Source organism: Eurosta solidaginis, chromosome 3 (genome assembly GCF_040869045.1).
Source record: "Eurosta solidaginis isolate ZX-2024a chromosome 3, ASM4086904v1, whole genome shotgun sequence".
Lineage (NCBI taxonomy): Eukaryota > Metazoa > Arthropoda > Insecta > Diptera > Tephritidae > Eurosta > Eurosta solidaginis.
The window spans coordinates 186,469,491-186,487,117 of record NC_090321.1 but is presented as its reverse complement, the minus strand read 5'-3'; the positions used below and the strand labels follow the sequence as shown (position 1 = coordinate 186,487,117).

Genomic DNA, 17,627 nt, shown 5'->3' with positions numbered 1-17,627 from the left:
ACGCGCTCAAAACCTACCAAATGAAATTCAACAAAAAAAAAATAAAATAAAATACACCAAGTAAGAAAGTCTTGGTTCGAGCGAAACCAAAAATTATATACCCAGCGTTTGCTCTCATACATATATTCAGAATACATTTTAAGAAGAATGTCCCGAACTTTAACCCTTTCACTCCTGAGTTTTTTTTCGAAATCAGGCGGTGTTTTCATCATTACGACAGCTAATCCTGTAATATGACTAAAATATAAGATGTTTGGCATACCTGAATCCTTACCGTTATCCTGGGATATATAATCCCAATAGCATTTATTAACATTTATAGGTGGGACCAATAAGTCCCAATAATACCAGAAGGGGCCAAAAATTTGTACACATCTAAAGGTATAAACAAATATTGGGATATTATTATCCCACACAAATGCATTATTGGGATTTATATGTCCCAATGCAGTTATAAATATAAAAAACTTACTTTTTTCATTATAATTTCTTTCCAATTTCGAAGGAATAATATTTATTCACACCTAAACTTTACAGCAAGCGGTATATTACGAATACAAACGGTACCAGATAGACGTTTCACACTGAAATACAACGCGTTACTGATGAAATTTCACGACATGTCTGTGCAAAATATTGCGTAACGGGAAATTTGGTGTCAATAATGACAGAATGCGGTTACTGATCATCAAAGAAATCTTCAAGGTTTTATTGGGCCCATTTCAACGCGTATTGGATAAAAATTAAAAGTTATACACATATTTGAAGTTTGCTGGGACGTATTGTCCCAGTAGGGGCGAAAGGGTTAAATAACAAAGTGTTAAAAATATGACAAAAGAAAAATGCCTGGGAAGTCATACCATTTTTCTAGAAGTTACCGAAGATCTAAGAATAACTACATACAAGATTTTCGCCGGACATCACCAAATTTGTGAGTTACGGGGGAAAAAACTGGGTGTTATACGATCGTGTTATACGATCCGTGATTGAAATCAATTTTTTAAATCTCAATAGTTCCGAAAGGGTTAATCCGATTAGGGAAATATGTGGATCCAAAACTTATTCTCATTTTTACGTATCTTTAGAATGTTTCATATTTGTCCTTGGAACGAAATTGCTTTTCGATACGTTATCGTTAATATACTAAAAACTGACTGAGTTACTAAAATTGTTATGAAAACAAAATTGGTAAAAAAAATTTTAAATTGTATCAAAACGATTAAGAAATGTTTACTGGGCCCACTGTTGTCTAAGTTTAGAATCACCCTTTGCAACATAATATGACTGTAAATTTTGTAGTTATCGTGAGAACATTTGAGTGAATTCACCTAACAAACCAATTTCCTTCATTGACTGGTTTATTGGCTACATATTAGGGTGGGTCGATTTGTATGGACGAATGTTAACCGATATCGCGCCATCATTTTTCGATAGGATTTGGGTTCAAGAAAAAAAGTTCCACTATGCATACCCAAAAAAATAATTTTCGAGCCTGCGTAATTAAATTTTTTTGACTCTTTTTCGACTTTAGTTTTTAAGGTTTTTTTCATGACCTACTAAAAAAATGTTCATATGTATACCCTTTCCGACCCAAAATGTCCGCTAAAAACGCTGTCGATAACAGCTTTTTGAAAAAAAAAAAAAATTTATTGTAACGAATATTTGCAACACTAACGGGTACTGTCATCTCTAAGCCTATGAGACAACAACAAAAATTGAAGAGAAAAACGAAACATCGCAGACAGTTACGAGCACAGACCTGAACATAATTTTGGCTGCAATATCTGCACAAACATCAACAGTGGCATCCCAACTGCAATCGCAGGAGAACCATATAACCTCTTATTCGCAACCTTCTACTAACGTTTGTATCGCTAAACTGTTGAATAAATAACTCCAATATTTAATAATGCAAAATGGCCTTTATTAAGGTATGTCACAATAACACTGATACTTCAAAACCAATAGCTTGCTTAAATGAAACTGTTTTCAAAACAATTCTGCTATTGCTCGCTAGATAGCGTCTTAAATCCAACTGATTGTCGCGCCTCTACTGTTGCTGCCTTTTATAGTGTTTGGTTTCCTCGTTGACATTTCTAGGCGGTTCTGTTCTAGAATCTACTTGTTGGTTATCTGCTATAAGTTTTTCAGCTATAACTACAGATGCACAATTTTTATAGCTTCTCTCACAGCTCATGCGCATGTGTTTGTTCTCCGTGAAAATTCATCTGCCTTGCAGATGTCGATCGTAGTCGGCATAAGACAAGTAAGTCCCGACACGCCAATTGGGAAAAAAAATAAAAGGAGCACGACGCAAATTTAAAAAGAAGCTCGGTATAAAATCTCCTCCGAGGTTATCGCGCCTTGTATTTATTTATTTTTTTTTTAATAACAAGGATAATTTCCTTTGAAAAAAGTACGAGTTATTTGTGATTATATATATACTAGCCGGACCCGTGCGAATCTTGCGCAACAAAATACAAAAGTCTCATATCAAATACCAACAGGAATCAGCTGCTCTATCAATCAATCATCTATCAATAAAAACTTACATGCGCTTGCACTGTCATTTGGCGAATGTTAGCAACTGCCGTAAATGCAGTGTTTGTTCTAATCAAATATTCACAATAGTGCCATAGTACAAATAGATTTCTTTATGTCTCGCAATTGTTTAATGTTAACAAATTATTTTAATAAAATATAGCGAAACAAAAGCACTACGGCCAAAATTGCCCACAGCTCGGTAATAGCTCGAAAGGGACCTGTACATAAAAACAGCAATTAGAAATAATATATAAGATATTTATTTTTTATTTTTTATTTTGTAACTTTTTTTTCGTTGAGGGTGAGGGGTGTAAAAATGTATGCGTGTTGGTTACACAGAAAAAAGAATACAACGATGCTTAGCGGAAATGTTATGTATGCATTCGTGCATTTTGTATTTATTATATTGGTACATTAGGATAGGTCAAACTTGAATCAGGGATAAAGTGATAGTCGGAATAATGCCATGGACATATTTTTCTTACTACGGGAAGGGGACCAGCAACTAATTCAAAAAAATTTTACTTTGTAAGCTCTAGGCAGCCTCTTTCCTACAAGTCGACTAGGGATAGAGATCATGTTGTGACTATTTTGTGATTACTTCAGAATTATTGCGTGACCATCCATGGGCTCTCTTCAGTCCATTAAGGGACCATTTCTAGATAATTTCGTGCTTACCTTCGGATCACGTCGGGATTCTTTTCTTAATAATGGCAGTGCTATTTTGGGAAAACTTCGGATTAGTTTTGCAAAATATTCAGTAATATTTCGAGATCGATTCGGGATACTATCAGAATCAATTCGAGCTCATTACACAAAAAAAAAAAAATAAATAAAATAAATAGTGCGCTAATAATATCCTTTTCGGAGTAATATCCAAACTTATATTTGTCTACGTTCAAATATAGCACCGAAATAATGCAATGAATGCAATGTTTGCAAAGTTTGGTGTAACCAACGAGGATTGATATAATAAGAGACGTCAGTTCATACTTTTTGTGAAATTTATTTGTAATGTCCCATTTGAGAGGTAATTTTAAATTGCTCCTACAAATTTTCATGAGGCATTTTTAAATGTTTTAAGGGATTGTATTAATTAAACCATTCATCCTCTTTCCAACAATCACCATATATATTGTAACGAATTTTCTGCAAATCCTCTTATTTGCCCTTTTGCTAGGTTCGTATCGCTAAACTGTTGAATAAATAACTCCAATATTGAATAATGGAAAAATGCCCTTTATTAAAATACTTCACAATAACACTCAAACTGTGCAACGAATAGCTTAATAACCAAACTGATAGCTTAAATGAAACTGACTTTCAAAATAATACTGCTATTGCTCGCTAGATATCGTCTTAGTCGTAACTGCTTGACAACTCAAATCAAACTGAATTCCAGCGCTTCTACATCTGCGGTCTTTTATACTTTCTGGTTTCCTCGTTCGCATCTTCTAGAATCTACTAGCATTATCCATGAGCTCTCAAACTTCTCAGCTATAACTACAATTGCACAATTTTATAGTTTTTCTCATTGCATACTTATAGGAGTATCTCAGATATATGCATGTGTTAGTGCATTGACTCTCCGCTGCTCGTATACGTACATGGTACATATATGTAGACGCAGTTATTGTTTCGTTTATGTAGGTACATAATGATTGAATTATTGATGTGCATTCACGTCACTGCTTAGCATTGGCTTAGAGACGGCAGCACTCCTTAGTTTTACTAATATTCGTAACACTGCCCTCCACCTAAGTCTGATCGTCCCGATTAGACAAATCTCTCGATTTAACCGCTGCTAGCCTCTCCAAATGAACCACTTTTATTTTGGTTCGTGGTTTGCCAATGGTTTAATGCGATACACTACATCGTTGATCCGTTTTACAACTTTGTATGGGCCTTCCCAGTTACACTGCAATTTCGGGGACAAACCTCTTTTTCGTTGTGGGTTGTATAGCAGCACCAAATCTCCTTCCTGAAACCCTTCCGAATTAATTGCTTTATCGTACCTCGCTTTCATCTTGTCACTCATAATCTTTGCTCGTTGCCTTACAAGATCGTGTATCTCTCTCAGCTCTTCTTCCAAGACACCAGTGGATTTCTTGACATTCCTCTCCGCATCGGCATCTATCCCATACTTCAAATCAGCTGGCAGTCGAAGGTCATTGCCAAAAATTACCTTTGCGGGAGTTTGGCCCGTTGTGTCATGTACTGGCGATCGGTAGGCCATCAAGAATAATGATATGTGTGTATCCCAGTCCTTATGGTACTTGTCTACTACTTTCCTTAAATGCTCCTCTAATGTTCTATTGAAACGTTCCACCATACCATCGGACTGAGGATGCATTGCAGTTGTCCGTGTTTTTCGAATGCCCAACTTCTTGCACATTTCTTGGAACACAGCTGATTCAAAATTCCTGCCTTGGTCAGATTGTAACTCCATTGGTACACCATACCTTGCAACCAATTCGTTTTTAACCACTTCTGCTACTGTTTCTGCTTCTTGTTTTGGGATTGGGTATACCTCTGGCCATTTACTGAAATAATCCATAACCACCAGTACGTATTTGTTTCCGCGGTTGCTAGTAGGAAATGGACCTGCGACATCTATGGCGATCCTTTCAAATGGTGCACCTGAAATATACTGCTTTATCTCGCCATGACTTCGGGTTTTGGGCCCTTTCGCTCTGTTGCATACCTCACAATTGGCAATCCACTCGGTGACCGACTGACGGCAACCAACCCAATAGAATCTCTGTTTAATTTTCTCGAGTGTCTTCGTGATTCCAAGATGACCTCCACTTGGACCATTGTGCAGCTCGCTGAGCACGTCAGGAATCCTCTTTCTGGGAACAACTATCAGTTTCTTCTTGCATTGACCATCCTCACTCTCCCATACTCGATGCAAGCAACCGGATATCAATTCTAAACTGTTCCACTGTGCCCAATATGACTTCGCAATGGGACTCTCTGCTGACATCTCTTCTCTGTTTGGTCTTTCGTTTCGTTCGAGCCCTTGCATAATATGTGACAGATCTGTATCTTCTAGCTGACACTTTCTTAGTTGTTCCTTGTCCCATTCATCCGTACACGTTATAGTCATTAGCCGGACATCTATAATGTCTTCTTTAGTCTCGGCCTTTGAACAGTGCTTGCATTCCAAACTTCGTGACATTGCATCGGCATTTCCATGGGTACTACCTTTTCGATGCCCAATGGAAAAGTCATAGCTTTGTAGTCGCTCGATCCACCGTGCCAATTGTCCTTCCGGATTACGGAACTGCACAAGCCATTTCAACGCTGCGTGATCTGTCCTGACACGGAATCGCTGGCCGTAGAGGTATTTGTGAAAATGTTTAATGCACTCTACCAATGCCAACAGCTCTCTCCGCGTAACACAGTAGTTCCTCTCTGGTTTTCCAATCGAACGGCTGTAATATGCAACTACCTTCTCCTGTCCATCGAACAGTTGTGATAAAACGCCTCCTATAGCATATCCACTCGCATCTGTATCTAGAATAAATGTTGCTCCTGGAATCGGATATGCTAACATTGGGGCAGTGCACAAACGCTCCTTTAATGTTTGGAAAGCCACTTCTTGCTCCTTCTTCCATTCAAAAGCTTTGTTTTTTCTTGTAAGCTCATGGAGGCTATGGGCTACGCTGGAAAAATTTGGTACGAATCGGCGGTAATATGTGCACAGCCCAAGGAAACTTCTCAATTCATGTAAGTTCTGTGGTCTTGGCCAATCCTTTACAGCCTCTATTTTTTCGTTCGCAGTGCAGATGCCCTCTGTCGTTACCTTGTGACCCAAATAATTGACCTCCTTTTTAAACAGCGAACACTTTTTGGGACTTAACTTTAGACCAGCGCCAGCTATTCTCTGGAAAACTTCCTCCAAGTTCTTAAGATGTTCATCAAAGTTCTTGCCCAACACGATGATGTCGTCCAGGTACACCAAGCATGTTTTCCAATGTAGTCCTTTCAGTACCTGGTCCATGAGTCTCTCAAAAGTAGCTGGTGCATTACAAAGTCCAAAAGGCATCACTGTAAACTGCCACAGACCATCACCGACACTGAAGGCTGTTTTCTCTTTATCTTCCTCCTTCACCTCAACTTGCCAATAGCCGCATTTCAAGTCCAGTGTGGAAAACCATTTCGTACCAGATAGCGAGTCCAGAGTGTCGTCAATTCTTGGCAATGAGTAGCTATCCCTTTTCGTAACGTCATTCAACTTCCGGTAGTCCACGCAAAACCTCATTTTTCCATCATTCTTCTTTACAAGTACTACCGGTGAGCTCCATGGGCTAGCTGATGGTTCGATGACGCCGCTGTCGCTCATTTCTTGTATGATTTGACTCACAACTTCCCGCTTTGCCAGTGGAACACTACGTGTAGCTTGACGGATTGGCCTTGCATCTCCCGTGTCAAATTGATGTTTCCCAACATTGGTGCGGCCTGGTTTGGAACCATCCTGGTCAAATATGTTCGCGTAATTTAGGACCAGTTGTTTTGCCTTACTCTGATAGGCTTCCTCTAGCCCCTGCGTCCATGCCGTGATGTCATTTGAAGGATCAGTATTACTAGATAAAACGTGTTCCTGGAGCTGTTCACAGTTAATAACTATTTCGGACTCTTGGCATCTTCCCAAAATAGCTCCTTTGGTCAAGTTGAATGGTGACTTGAACTCATTGAGTACTCTTACCGGAATACGTCCATCTTGTTTTGTCACAGCCAGAGTTTTTCCTACAAGTATGTTTAGTGCTGATTTGTTTGCTGCTTCGACAACCCACAATTTGTTTGTCCCACAATCTCCATCAACCTTTGCCCAGATGACTGCTTCGGATTTTGGTGGTATTTGCTGACTCTCTTCCACCAGCACTCGTTTACTGCTGTAGCCTCTCTCGTAGCAGAAATTAAGTGGTACATCCATGTTTTTATATCGCATCGTTTTGCTTTGCATGTCGATCTTGATGCCTTGGTTGATTAAGAAGTCCACTCCAATTATGATTTCATCAACAATACCTGCCACTATAAAATTGTGAAGTACCGTGACGTTCCCAATTGCTACTTCACATTCTACTTCTCCAATTACCTGGGTTTCCTCTCCCGTGGCTGTACGTAATCTTGCTCCAAGCAATGTTCTTATCTTTTTGTTGACTAAATCCGCTCGAATGATGGAATGAGATGCACCCGTATCTACAGTCAGTAAACGTTCCTTTCCGTCCACATGTCCTCCAACAGTAAGATTGCTCGATCTTCTTCCAATTTGCGAGATAGAAATTATGGGGCATTCAATTGCGGGAGCCAGCTGTCGCCCCTTGCGGCTGACTTGATTTAGTTTAACGATTGAGTGGTCTTGGAGATTTGCTCATCACCTTCTGTTCTGCGTTTACGGCCACCCACATTGTTGGAGCTACTGGGACCGATGCTGCAATGTCGTGCAATATGACCTGGGTTGCCGCACTTGTAACATTTAATAACTCCGGCATTCTTCTGTTGTGATCCCTTCAGTGCTTCCAAAATTATGTCTACCCAATCCGGTCTTTCCACTTCCACACGATGAGCTTTGTATGCTGGTTTACTCAATAGTGAGGCACTTTCCTGAGTCAGTGCATAGGATACCGTTTCTGCGAATGTGGGTTTTGGGTTTGCATATGTCGCTCGCTTCGTTTCTACGTCCCGTATGCCATTTATAAAACTCTGGATTTTTACCCTCTCGGTGTATTCCGCGGGTGCGTCGGCATTCGCCAAATGTGCAAGCCTTTCGACATCTGACGCAAACTCCTGCAAAGTCTCATTAGCTTTTTGGTAGCGGTTTTGCAACTCTATTTGGTGTATCTGCTTCCTGTGTTCGCTTCCGTATCGCCTCTCTAGAGCGCTCATCAATGTTTCGTAGTTGTTCCGCTCTCCCTTGGGAATAATCTGTAGGATTTCAGCAGCAGATCCTTTCAATGCCACGAATAGTGCAGCAACTTTATCTTCCGCACTCCAGTTGTTCACTGCTGCGGTCTTCTCAAACTGAATCTTAAACACCTGGAAAGGAACAGAGCCGTCAAAAGATGGACGATTTTACCTTCGTATTGCTTGCTGAAACAACTGGGCGAATTATTTGCAATTCCTGTATACGACCTCTCAAAGCATCCACCTCTGCCTCGAATTTTTCTTCAAACTGCGTTATTTTCTCGTCCATACGCGCTTCGAGTTTTGATGATATACGTGCCTCTTGCTCTTTCAGTTGTGTTTCCATCTTTGATGTAATCGGTGTCGACATTTCTGAAATACGTGTCTCATGTGATTCCAGCTGGGATGCCATATATGTCTTCTGCTCTTCCAGTTGAGATGACATTTGCGATGACATTTCTGAAATACGTGCCTCCTGTGCTTCCATCTTGGATGTTAAACGTGTCTCCTGCGATTCCAGCTGAGATGACATGTTGGTGGATATTTGCAATGACATTTCTGTTATACGTGCCTCTTGCGCTTCCAGTTGGGATGCCAATTGCGACGACATTGTTGCTTCTGTCGATGTTTGTGCAGATATTGCAGCCAATATCATGTTCAAGTCTGTGCTGGTAACTGTCTGCGATGTTTCGTTTTTCTCTTCAAGTTTTGTTGTTGTTTCGCCTCCATCAGAATAAAACACAAACTCGTACACATCAATTCCTTGCGACTCCATTACCTCTCGTAGCCGTGCCTGAAGTTCGATCTTATTGCCGGTTGTATTTAATCCACGGTTCTCTAACTTCTTTTTCAGTTGCTGGATCTTCAATTCACTGAACTTTGCCATGTCCAAGTTGTATTCCCAATCTTCGGAATTTACTCAACAATTCCTCTTCTGACACCAATTGTAACGAATTTGCTGCAAATCCTCTTATGTGCCCTTTTGCTAGGTTCGTATCGCTAAACTGTTGAATAAATAACTCCAATATTGAATAATGGAAAAATGCCCTTTATTAAAATACTTCACAATAACACTCAAACTGTGCAACGAATAGCTTAATAACCAAACTGATAGCTTAAATGAAACTGACTTTCAAAATAATACTGCTATTGCTTGCTAGATATCGTCTTAGTCGTAACTGCTTGACAACTCAAATCAAACTGAATTCCAGCGCTTCTATATCTGCGGCCTTTTATACTTTCTGGTTTCCTCGTTCGCATCTTCTAGAATCTACTAGCATTGTCCATGAGCTCTCAAACTTCTCAGCTATAACTACAATTGCACAATTTTATACATCTTCTAGGCACTTCCAGAATCTACTAGTCCAGTAGCTCTCAAACTTCTCAGCTGTAACTACAATTGCACAATTTTATAGTTTTTCTCATTGCATACTTATAGGAGTATCTCAGATATATGCATGTGTTAGTGCATTGACTCTCCGCTGCTCGTATACGTACATGGTACATATATGTAGACGCAGTTATTGTTTCGTTTATGTAGATACATAATGATTGAATTATTGATGTGCATTGACGTCACTGCTTAGCATCGGCTTAGAGACGGCAGCACTCCTTAATTTTGCTAATATTCGTAACAATATTAATACAAACTTCTTAAAAATGTCTAGATGGTAATTTTCTAATACCCGCCAATCAGGTACATTACAAATGAAAATCGAACTGACGTCCCTTATTATATCAATCCTCTTTGGTCTAACTGTATAGAACAACACTTTTCGCAGTGATATTAAAAATGATTTCGGAGTTAACACTGTTGCTGTTGCTCGTTGTATTGAGTAAATGCAGATGCAAACAACAAACCGCTATAGTGTGTTGGTAGCGTGATGCGCCTTTCACACCGAAAGTCCTGGGTTCAAGATCCGGCTGAAGCAATATCGAAACTGTTTTTATAATAAACGTGCTTTGCACACAGAGTATATTACCTTTGATTGGATAACGGTTGGTTGTACAGGTATAAAGGGATCGAGATAGATATAGACTTCCATATCTCAATATCGTCAGTGTCGAAAAAAAAATTTGATTAAGCTATGTCCGTCCGTCCCTCCGTCCACCCGTCCGTCCGTGCGTTTGTCCGGTAACCCGATACATTGACTAAATATTGAGATATCTTCACCAAATTTGGTACACGAGCTTATCTGGACCCAGAATAGATTGGTTTTGAAAATGAGCGAACTCGGATGATAACCACGCCCACTTTTTATATATATAACATTTTGGAAAACACAAAAAAACTGATTATTTAGTAAATAATACACCTAGAATGTTGAAATTTGACATGGGGATTGATAAATCAAAATTCGCTAAACCAATCGCATCAAAATTCGGCAGAGACTAAAGGAATGCCTTGAAGAAAAAACGAAATCGATTAACGACCACGCCCACTTTTATATAAAAGATTTTTAAAAGGGTCGTGGACGAATAAAATATGCTATATCTTTGTAAAAAAAGAGCTTTATATCAATGGTATCTCATTTCCAAAGCTACATCTAAGCGAAAAAGAGCTTTGTATCAATAGAATTTTACTTTCTAAATTCAATTATAACATTAAATTGGAAGACACTAAAATTTTTGAAAATGGGTGTGGCACCGCCCCTTTTATGACTAAGCAATTTTCTATGTTTTGAGAGCCATAACTCGAAAAAAAATTAACATATCGTAATGAAATTGTGTACACATATTTTCCTTATAGCAGAAAATATTTCTAGTAAAAATGAACGGGATCGATTAAGGACCACGGCAACTTATATATAAAACAAGTTTAAAAGGGTCGTAGACTAGAATAATAAGTTATAACTGAGCAAAAACTAGTTTTGAATCCATGATATTTCACTTATCAAGTTTTACTCTAAGAGGAAATTGGGAGACATTTTGGCGATGCCACGTGTTATTTAGAAAAGTAATTTATCTGAAATTAAATGTGCAATTGAAGCTCACGCTGAGTACATAATGTTCGGTTGCACCCGAACTTAGACACCTTTACTTGTTTATTATTATTATGATTTAAATTCTACTTTAAGACTTGCACTTCTTGGGGATGAAATTCACACCATTTCGGTTTCCAAATAGAATAACACCACAAAGTGCAGTTTTGACACCAACATTTTTTTTGTGTATACGAAACTAGGCTGCGATTTAGGTGTTGTTTACTTAGGGCTGCCAGGTCCCCTTGGGGGAAAACCGGGACACTTTGAAAATTCAATTCAAGCTGTACCTAATTAGGAAGAACACTTTACATCGATAACCGATATATGTGCACTACGCAATGTGCAACTATCTAGCGATGCCAGAATTTTACAATTAAAGTCGGTAGTTGGTACTTGTATTCATACTAGTTGGAGCGCACATTATAAGCAAACCAAATAGTGGGTAGTTTTGATGGCTCTTTATAATCCATTAGAATTAAAAACCGGGACACCCAAATGAGAACCGGGACATTTTAGGGTTGGACCGGTACACCGGGACAAATTGCCTAAAACCGGGACATGTCCCGGAAAACTGGACTTGATCTTGATCTAGATTTTTCTTGAGGGATAATGACGCTGCTATTTCGGGACTACTTTTGATCCTCTTTCGGGCTCTTGCAGAAACTTTTGGATATTGTGTTCGCGACTATTTGTTATCGTCATTATTTCTGATATCATTTTCCTATTTTTACATTTCGGGATCGTGTTCGCTAAAATTTCGGATACATTTCGAGTTTTAGTATTATATCACGATAACTTCAGAAGATTTTCGGTATATCTTGAGAAGCTTTTCGGGGTTGTTTTAAGAACATTAACAGTACTGTTTTAGGGATAAATTCTGGGCTCTTTGGAACTATCTAAGATCGTTTTCTGCTCTGCGGAACATTTCAGTACCTTTTTTTTGTCCTGATGATGCCATTAGTTAGAATTCATTTATTGGTTTTGAGATCATTTCAGAATAGTTTATAATCCCAAATCGTTACTATATTCTGATATTTTTCTTTTGGAGACAGTTTTTTTTACGATAACTTCAAATAATAAATATGTCTTTTAGTGATCACATTTGGCCTTTTCGAATCACTTTCTGGAGCCATTAAGAACTATCTCTAGATCATTTGATGGCCTATGAAACATTTCGGATTTTTTTTGTTATAATGATACGACTGCTTGGGGATCATTTCGGGACTTTCACGTAATGGTTTTGGAGCTATTTCGGAATAGTTAGCATAATCGATTCTCTATGGGATCTGGATACTTGTATTTTTCAACTGGAGTCAGATTTTTTAAGTCGTCATAACTCTGAGTCTGTTCGACGCACAGTTATAAAGTTTAGATAGTGTTGTCCTTCACGCGAACATAACCGTGGTAAATGGTGATGCCAAAATAATAGTACAAATGAGTTATCAGCTTTTGCCCTTGTAGTTAGGAAATTGGTTTTTGTATATTTTTTTAAATGAAATACTACCTCCAAAAATCACACAGTAAATACATGGAACTCATTGAAAATAGGATAATAGAAAAAATAAAAAAGCAAACAAACCACACATCGGAAGAGCATCGTAGTTTTAATATCCTCGGAAGTATTATTATAAAATAAAGAGCAATATTAGCTCCCACAGTTTAAAAATGCTAACTTTAATATTTCCTGAACCACCCTTATAAAATTGCCTACAAATGCATTTCCATACTTAAGATGTAAAAAGTTTTTAATGGAAACTCAAATGAGCGGAAAAATGCTGAAGTAAAGTTACGTGAACTTCCACAACTGAGGAAATGCTAAAAGTTTTATTGAATATGACTGGTGGGACCTTGTGATGGAAATATAAAAATTAAATGTATTTTTTGTTTTGTATTTCTCTCAATGCAAAATATATCATTTTATTACAAATATATTTCTTTCTATGGAAAAAATATTATTTAAAGACAACGTAAATAAAGTAAATTTTTACGTGCTTAGTCGCATTGATACAAAAATAAATCATTAAATCTTTTAACCAATATCCATTAAGAATTGCCAATACTGAGACAACTTCAGCACGCTCACCATTAACTTATACACGTTTCATACTAACTGTCTTAAAGTGCCTATCATTAATTTAAAGTTCTCATTATTGATCATTATTTGATGATTACGCCGAGTGGTAAACTTGGTTGTAGCATTTTTCTTTTAGCCAAAACAAATGCGCCTTTTTAGCAGACAAAAATTAGATAAATCAAAGCTCTTCAAAAAGCAATTTAGTTAAAACAAGTGAAAATAATAGTCAGTAATAAATTGTTCAAACAAAAAAGCAGAAGCAATTATCTTCCAATCCTTGTCGAATTATGGCGACAGGATGCCTCTTGTGCGACTAAATGCGTACTTGAGGACCCAAAAGGAAATCCACTTCGTTAACACACCATATGAGATTAGTGACATCAATATATTGTTGGCCTTTTAACAGATTTTTAAGAAGAGAAGGGAAATAAAAATATGTGAGTTAAGCTGCTAAAATTGGGAGTAGGTACATTAAACGTACAGACATGTAACCAAATATTATTTAAACTCAAAGAGCTATTCAAAGCTAACAATGAATAACAATATCTCTCACACAAAAAACAAAAGTGTTTTTTAATTGTTAAAAATATAACATGGTTAGCACGCTTCGTTAAATACGTTTCAAGGAAGCCATATTCGCTGGACTTGAGAAGATCTCTGATGATCAGAAACCTGCTTAATTATAAAAATTCAATCAGAAACAAAGAAGAGAGGAGAAAAAAATGATAAGCCGAAATAGCTGAACCGAAGGAATTCGGGCGATTACCGTAGCCGGGACCTAAACCTGAGCCAAAATCGAGTCAAACGCGAACCGAATTAGATCGAAAACGGAGCCAAAATGCAAGCTAAAGCTTAGCCAAAACCGGAACTAAAAGGGAACCAAAATATATTCCTAGACCGATGTCAGACTAGAAAAGGAGCCGAAACTGAAAGTGAAAACCAACCAAATCTGAGTCTGGGACTTAAAAAGTAACCGAATCCGGAACCAAAAACGCACTGGAACTGAAAACGAAGGAAAACATAATCCGGGTCCGATATCAGACTGAAAAAAGAACTGAAAGCGGGCCAAAGACTACCAAAATTGAATCCTGGACTGATAAAAAACACCAAAACGTAGCCAAGATCGTAACCGAAGCAAAATTCGAGCCCATAACCAAAACTGGACGAAACCGATATCAGAATCGAACCAAAATAACAAACGAAAGCAGAGTCAAAAAAAGAAGATAAGTCAAAGTTGAAAAAGTGGGGGAAATTTAATGCCACGGGAAAGACAACTAAAGCTAAACGGCTCAAAAATGAAAAAGGGACCTGGATGTGGGCTGTACTCGAAGGCATCTGCAGGTAAATCGGTCGTTCCGACTTCCTCACTCATTCACTGTCTTTCAACCAGACTACTCTAGTTGAGCATGGTCTCAAATACCAATCAAGCGATCTTTGTCGACATGCATTAGAAACAAACTTAACAAGATCGAATATCGTGCGTCCTAATATGTCCGTTTGCTTGAACATCGAGCAGAGCAATATTAAAGAGAGTGTGTTAGCACATGATATGACTAGGAAATGTTCAAAAATGGCTTAAGCGATGCGGAAAACTCAGTAGGACCACCGCTGGTACTATTTTCATTCTCAAGCTAAAAGAATCGCAGCGAAATTTCTTTCTTACCACAAGCCCAACATCTTGAGTTCAAACTCAGCGTTAGTTCATATGGCCACGGTACTAGATGACGCAAGGATATTTCGCTCTTCTGCTTTACCCGTCTGCTTTAGACTTCCATATATCAAAATAATCAGGATCGAAAAAAAAAATTGATTGAGCCATGTCCGTCCGTCCGTCCGTCCGCCCGTTAACACGATAACTTGAGTAAATTTTGAGATATCTTGATGAAATTTGGTATGTAGGTTCCTGAGCACTCATCTCAGATCGCTATTTAAAATGAACGATATCGGACTATAACCACGCCCACTTTTTCGAAATCGAATATTTCGAAAAACCGAAAAATTGCGATAATTCATTACAAAAGAGAGATAAAGCGACGAAACTTGGTAAATGAGTTGAATTTATGACGCAGAATAGAAAATTAGTAAAATTTTGGACAACGGGCGGGGCACCGCCCACTTTTAAAAGAAGGTAATTTAAAAGTTTTGCAAGCTGTAATTTGGCAGTCGTTGAAGATATCATGATGAAATTTGGCAGGAACGTTACTCCTATTACTATATGTACGCTTAATAAAAATTAGCAAAATCGGAGAAGGACCACGCCCACTTTTAAAAAAAAAATTTTTTAAAGTAAAATTTTAACAAAAAATTTAATATCTTTACAGTATATAAGTAAATTATGTCAACATTCAACTCCAGTAATGATATAGTGCAACAAAATACAAAAATAAAAGAAAATTTTAAAATGGGCGTGGCTCCGCCCTTTTTCATTTAATTTGTCTAGGATACTTTTAACGCCATAACTCGAACAAAAATTAACCAATCCTTTTTAAATTTGGTAGGGGCATAGATTTTATGACGTTAACTTTTCTCTGTGAAAATGGGCGAAATCGGTTGATGCCACGCCCAGTTTTTATACACAGTGGTCCGTCTGTCCTTCCGCATGGCCGTTAACACGATAAATTGAGCAAAAATCGACATATCTTTAATGAACTTAGTTCACGTGCTTATCTGAACTCACTTTATCTTGGTATGAAAAATGAACGAAATCCGACTATGACCACGCCCACTTTTTCGATATCAAAAATTACGAAAAATGAAATAAATGACATAATTCTATAACAAATACGAAAAAAGGAATGAAACATGGTAAGGTAATTGGATTGTTTTATTGAAGCGAAATATAACTTTAGAAAAAACTTCATAAAATGGTTGTGACACCTACCATATTAAGTAGAAGAAAATGAAAAAGTTCTGCACGGCGAAATAAAAAACCCTTAAAATCTTGGCATGTATTGCATATATAAATAAATTAGCGGTATCCAACAGATGATGTTCTGGGTCACCCTGGTCCACATTTTGGTCGATATCTGGAAAACGCCTTCACATATACAACTACAACCACTCCCTTTTAAAACACTCATTAATACCTTTAATTTGATACTCATATCGTACAAACTCATTCTAGAGTCACCCCTGGTCCACCTTTATGGCGATATCCCGAAAAGGCGTCCACCTATAGAACTAAGGCCCACTCCCATTTAAAATACTCATTAACTCCTTTCGTTTGATACCCATATTGCACAAACGAATTCTAGAGTCACCCCTGGCCCACCTTTATGGCGATATCTCGAAACGGCGTACACCTATGGAACTAAGGATTACTCCCTTTTAAAATACTCATTAACACCTTTCATTTGATACTCATATTGTACAAACGCATTCTAGAGTCACCCCTGGTCCACCTTTATGGCGATATCTCGAAAAGGCGTCCACCTATAGAACTAAGGCCCACTCCCTTTTAAAATACTCATTAACACCTTTCTTTTGATACCCATATTGTACAAACAAATTCTAGAGTCACCCCTTGTCCACCTTTATGGCGATATTTCGAAAATGCGACCACCTAAACAACAACCACCACTCCCTTTTAAAACCCTCATTAGTACCTTTAATTTGATACCCATATCGTACAAACACATTCTAGAGTCACCCCTGGTCCACCTTTATGGCGATATTTCGAAACGGCGTCCACTTATAGAACTAAGGCCCACTCCCTTTAAAATACCCATATCGTACAAACATATTCTAAAATCACCCCTGGTCCACCTTTATGGCGATATCACGAAAAGGCGAACACCTATAGAACGGAGGCCCACTCCCTTTTAAAAATACTAATTGACACCTTTCATTTGATACCCGTATCGTACTAACAAAGTCTAGAGTCACCCCTGGTCCACCTTTATTGCGATACCTCGAAAAGGCGTCCACCTATAGAACTAAGGCCCACTCCCTTTTAAAATACCCATTAACTTCTTTCGTTTGATACCCATATTGCACAAACGAATTCTAGAGTCACCCCTGGCCCACCTTTATGGCGATATCTCGAAACGGCGTCCACCTATGGAACTAAGGATTACTCCCTTTTAAAATACTTATTAACACCTTTCATTTGATAC

At 38.1% G+C, this 17,627-nt stretch overlaps 1 protein-coding gene across 1 annotated transcript in view; it reads right to left on the bottom strand.

Moving 5' to 3' along the window:
- The window catches only part of Dh31-R (Diuretic hormone 31 Receptor), a 460,651-nt gene that overhangs the window by 313,192 nt on the left and 129,832 nt on the right, over positions 1–17,627 (bottom strand). The window lies entirely within an intron of this gene.